Source organism: Malus sylvestris, chromosome 5, assembly GCF_916048215.2.
Source record: "Malus sylvestris chromosome 5, drMalSylv7.2, whole genome shotgun sequence".
In the NCBI taxonomy this organism is placed as follows: Eukaryota; Viridiplantae; Streptophyta; class Magnoliopsida; order Rosales; family Rosaceae; genus Malus; species Malus sylvestris.
Window position 1 is genome coordinate 42,712,236 of NC_062264.1, and position 6,059 is coordinate 42,718,294.

The window sequence follows — 6,059 nt, forward strand, 5'->3', positions numbered from 1 at the left end:
ACAACTTCGAACGAACCAGAAAGCTTGACCCTCAACAGTTTTAAAGGCCTCTATGTAATATCAGCTGCTACTTCCACCTTATGTTTTCTGCTCTCTTTTGCTATCTGGCTCAGGAGGTTTCAGCATCAAGAGGCAGCAGAACAAGGCAGTGCAAGTCCGAGCACGAGCGGAGAAACGCTTTGGAACAAGGCAGTTAGAATGGCAAATTTTTTTTACAATATAGAGATTAACGTTCCAACCAGAGCTCCAACTTTAGCACATTACGCAGAAGAATGGAGTTCTCCAAGGTGGGAGCACTCCACCACTTCCAAGTTCCACTACTCCCGAGCATCCTCATCAGACCAAAAATCCACCAGAAATTGAATGCCTTACAATCCAATCCAATCCAACACGCCTAAACCAAAATCAACCAAACCGGTTCAATTCCTTTGACTCATAGATCATTACTAGCTAAAATGCATGTGCGATGCCGCAGATTGTAAAATTGTGTTAAACGTGTGAAATATATTAAAATCTATTTACATCCATATCAAAATCTAAAAATCATCTAAAGTGTATTTGGAGATCACAAAATGTAAAATGTGTTGAATAAATATAGAAAAACTTAAATGCATTTGGACACACGCACCATTTGAACAAGAGGAACAGGGTTCTTGGTATGCTGCAACCAGTAAAGTAGCTAGGTGCAAATATCATCCATATTTTTCCATCTACATTATGAAATGCTTATTATTCAAAATACTCTAGCAACCTTAATACAACAGATTGGTTGACCAATCAACTTTTCAAATATTGATCCAAGTAGTACAAAAGTATGTAATCTCACATCTTTGATTGCTCATTCCTATATATGCAGCAAAATAACTATACAACTCCATCATCGCAAGTCCTCATATCATCTTTCATTGCATCTCTGACAAAAAAAAAAGGTGATTCATAAATACATTTGCCCTAAAGTTTAGACTTTCAAGCACCCCGTTTGGTTCGTTTGCCTAATCCCCAAGTCCACTCAAAACACAGATAGAAGAGTTGGGTCTTAACCTTAAGCCCACTGACATACAATAAAAACTAAGGAAAACTAATGATAAATACTTGAAAACTTTGAATTTTAACGATAATGACAAAATAAATGTAAAGTGAATAGTATCAAGATTGACTTTTTAGTGTAAAAATGTGGTTTTTCGTTAAAGTGAACAGTACCGGGAGCTTTTTGTTAAAGTTCCCTAAAAACTAATCTCTCTGCAAGTGCTAAAGAGAGTTTCATTTAATGGACTTTTTGTTAGCCATATATAAAAAATAAAAAAATATTGGGTAAATTTTATTTTATCTCCTCATGTTTATGTGCAATTATAATATATTTAAAACATTTTAATCTCATACATTTCCTATTGTTTCATTTCAATTTCATACCTCCGTTAGAAAATTTATTAAATTAACCGTTAAATGATGCTGTGACAAATATGGAATCCTCATTTATGGTAACATGGAACAAATGAAAAAAAAAACATTTTAAAATGATTTTTCAATTCGAGTTGGATTGGCCCGCCCATTAGAGATCGATTTCTCAGGCTTGCATGGGCTGGCCAAGTCGAGTTGAGCCCTCATATATTTTTTTCATAATGATCTTCATACTTCTTCTCTCTTTTTTTCTTCATTAAAGGCTATATCTAACTAAAACCAATAATAATAGGTTTTTAATTATTAATTTATTAATTACTATAGGTGGGCCTAGTAAGCAGTCAAACATCAACACATGCAAAAAATGTGTGTGCATAAATTAGAATGATTCTTGGATGGATGGGCACACGACGAAATACGGGATTAAGAACGAGGATATCGAAAATAATGTAGGAGTTGTCGCAATTGAATATAAGATGAGAGAAAATCGGTTAATTTGGTTTGGAAATGTGAAACGAAGAGCTATATATGCTCCGGTCAGAAAATGAGATTATGGGATAGAAGCTCAGGATAAAAATGGTAGAGGAAGACCAAGGAAGACTCGGAAATAGGCTTTAAGAAAAGACATAAAATACTTGGAGCTAATAGAAGACTTGGCGCAAAACCAAAGGCAGTGATGTTTTATAATTCATTTAGCTGACATCATTTAGTGGGATAAGACTTAACCTTGTTGGAAATAAAATACAAAGAGAAAGAAAGAATAGAGGAAGATTAAGAAGAAAAATCAGAGTATCTATTATCTCATTAGATAGTCTGTTTATAGGTCATTAGATAGTCTATTTACAGGTTTTAGAGTTTACATGAAAAAAGTGTTAAACTATTCAAATATTACATACTGACCTATAAGTGAACAACTACATAATAAATATTAATTACAACAAACCTAATAATATCAAGGCCATGAAGCATGGAGCCCTTTATATACCTATGGTCAGCCCTTGGATCTGGTCATGCGTTACTTGAAGAGCAAACTAAATGTTACTTTGACGTATCTTTCTATCATTCATAGTACACACAACTAATTAAGGTCGAAGGGAGGAATTTTATGGAAAGGGAACGGCTAATAAATTGTAAGAAAACACATAAAAAATGGGCAAAGACACCCGACTCACCAACGTCAAACACAACGATGATTTTCTAATTCCGTATTTTTAAGTTTTCCCGATCATTAAGTTGGGTTTTATATTTCAATTAGGATTCTTGTTTCAATTAGAGTTATTAATTGGCTCTACTATCTAAAAAGTCAATCCTGGTACTATTCACTTTACCCTTTATTTTGTCCTTATCATTAAAACTCAAAGTTTTCAAGCCCTTTTCATTAGTTTTCCTTATAAACAATTGTTTGAGGCTAGTGTGTCAAATTTTCAGTTACATACGGTCACACTGTGTTTCTTGTACCTCAAGCAATTGCATTTGTGCGTGCACACACTCTCTTTCCTTAAGCTCACGCGGATTCGTACGTATTTTCTGAAAGTGACTTTCAAGTGTCCATGGGAATGGCGTGGAGATAAATTTGTTGGAATTAAATAGAATTTAGTTTTGTTCAAGTGGTTAAGAAGGAAGAAACCAATAGAAAAGTGTATGTCTAGTCTCATAAGACAAGTGTATGCTTTAGATCTTTGTTTGTGAATCAAGGGCTGAGATTGCTCTAGATTAGCTTGTAAGGAAATATCCTATGAGTTGATATTTAATGAAATATCTGTGGTTACTTCACAGATAAGAAACATTTCACATTCCTCTGATTTTTGCTCTCTGTTTCTTTATTCCTGTCTGCCTCCAGAAATACACCATCCGGGAACCAACTAACTCACCGGAATTTATCATGGCCTCAGAGCTTTGGTTCTGATCAAATTCAGGACTGGGCGTTTTGTGTGTGCTTCGTATCTCTGAAAAGGAAAAGGGGAAAAACATACCCAGATCGTGAAAATCTCATCTGTTCTTACAAAGCCTCACATGGTTACTTCGGGCAGTGGAGGAGATCTGAGGGCTCCTATTTTCAATGGGATCAACTACGATTTTTGGTCCATCAAGATGAAGACCATATTCAAATCACATGATCTCTGGAATTTGGTGGACAAGGGTTATGAAACCGCAAAAACTGAAGATGATTCTAGCGATGAAGATCAACAGTCTGTGAAGAAGATAGCAATGAAAGTTAATGAAACCAGAGATGCAAAAGCTCTTGGTATCATTCAAGGGGCAGTGTCTGATGAGATTTTTCCTCGAATCTCAAACTTTGAAACCTCCAAGACTGCATAGGATGTTCTTCAACAAGAATTTCGTGGTGATAAAAAGGTTAGGTCTGTCAAACTACAATGTTTAAGAAGAGATTTTGAGTACACTAGGATGAATGATGGTGAAGCTCTATCTGTTTATTTAACAAGATTGACCGACATTGTGAATCAAATGAAAACTCTTGGTGAAGAACTGACAAACCAAAGATTAGTACAAAAGATACTTATTAGCTTGCCTAAATCCTATGATTCCATCGCATCTATTATAGAAGAAACTAAGGACCTTGACTCCATTGAGGTTCAGAAGGTGATTGGTACATTGAAAGGCTATGAGCAGAGGTTAAATAGGCACTCTGAAAACTTAGCTGAAAAGGCTTTTACTAGCCTAAGTGTGACTGAGAGAGATAGCAGTTACAGGGCTCAGGGAAACAACTCAAATCAAAAGAAATTATGGAAAGGAAAAGGGAAGAAATAGGACAACAACCATACTTCACAATCAAAATCAGAAACTAGCAGTGAATCTACCAAAACCAAGTGTAAAATCTGTGACAAATTACACTATGGTGTTTGCTGGTTCAAGGGAAAACCCAAATGCACCAAGTGTGACAGATTTGGCCATCTAGCAAAAGATTGTAATCCAAGAAGGAACCAAGCTGTCAACTATGCACATAGAGCAGAAGAAGAGGAAGTAAATGTCTTTTATGCTTGTAGTGTTGCAAAAACTGAAAACAAGAGAGGAATCTGGTATATTGACAGTGGATGCAGTAATCATATGACTGCATATGAATCCTTGTTAATCAACATTGACAGAAGCTTCAATTGCAGAGTTAAAATGGGGAATGGACAACTAGTGGAAGCTACTGGAAAAGGAACTCTTGTTCTAGAGACAAAGGGTGGAAGAAGATTCATCAAGGATGTAATACTTGTACCAGGTCTTGATGAGAATCTCCTTAGTGTGGGACAGATGATTGCTCATGGTTACTTCTTACTTTTTGGAGACAATATGGTGGAGATCTTTGATGACAGAAGCCTCCAAAACTTGGTAACACAAGTTGGCATGACAGAAAACAAAAGTTTTCCACTTATGCTAGATTACAATGATTTAATTGCTCTAAAAGCAAGTGTTGCAGAAAACTCTTGGTTATGGCATAAGAGGTTTGGACATCTCAACTTTCACAGTTTAAAAAGATTGGAGAAACTACAAATGGTGACTGGTCTTCCTGAGTTACAAGAGACTAAAGAACCGTGTGAAGGTTGCATATTGGGGAAGCATCACAGGGACTCTTTTGAAACTGGAAGTGCATGGAGAGCAAGTCAACCTCTAGAACTCATACACATAGATGTGTGTGGTCCAATGAAGACACCTACACTCAATGGGAACATATATTTTCTGCTATTCATTGATGACTGCACCAGGATGGTTTGGGTATATCTTATGAGAAACAAGAGTGAAGTATTTTCAATCTTCAAGAAATTCAAAATGATGGTTGAACTTCAGAGTGGTCTCAAGATCAAAAGACTAAGAAGCGACAGAGGTGGTGAATTCACTTCACTTGAGTTCCAAGAATTCTGTGAATGAGCAGGATTACAGAAGCAATTGACAGTGGCCTACACACCACAGCAGAATGGTGTGGCTGAGAGGAAGAACAAGACCGTGGTTAAAATGACCAAGTCAATGCTTCATGATAAGAAAATGCCACTTTCTTTTTGGGGTGAAGCTGTCAATACATCTGTGTATCTCCTAAACAGGTGTCCAACTAAAGCACTTGAGAAGAAAACACCGTTTGAGGCATTTAGTGGCAGAAAACCAAGTGTGAAGCACTTGAAGGTGTTCGGATCAATCTGTTATGCACAGATACCATCTCAATTAAGACACAAGCTTGAGATCAATAGTGTCAAGTGTGTCCTTGTAGGTTATGGAAGCTGTGAAAATGGCTATAGGCTCTACAATATTGAGTCACATAAAGTGATTCTCTCAAGGGATGTGGTGTTCAAGGAGAATGAAGCATGGAATTGGGAAACCAATAACATAGACACTATCTCATTTCCACTAGCAATGGAAGAAGCACAAGCGGAAGTGCAAAATGTGAATGAACCTGTTATACAAGATGGGAGTCAAACTGACTTTTCAACTCCAACACAAGGATCTCAGTCATCTACTTCAAATGCAGAAGGACAAGAATTACAGGATTCCTCCCCTGAAACAACTCCATTAAGAATGAGGAGTTTAAATGAGATCTATGCAGTGTGTAACTATTGTGTTGTTGAACCAGAGAGTTTTGAAGAAGCTGAGAAGGATCAATCCTGGCAGAAAGCAATGAGTGAAGAAATTGACATGATTGAGAAAAACTCTACTTGGAAATTGGT

The 6,059-nt window shown here is 36.6% G+C and overlaps 1 pseudogene; it reads left to right on the forward strand.

Annotated features, from left to right (window-relative positions):
- Nucleotides 1-739, forward strand: part of LOC126622238 (glutamate receptor 2.7-like) — a 24,812-nt pseudogene extending 24,073 nt beyond the window's left edge.
- Nucleotides 740-6,059: the final 5,320 nt, after the last annotated feature.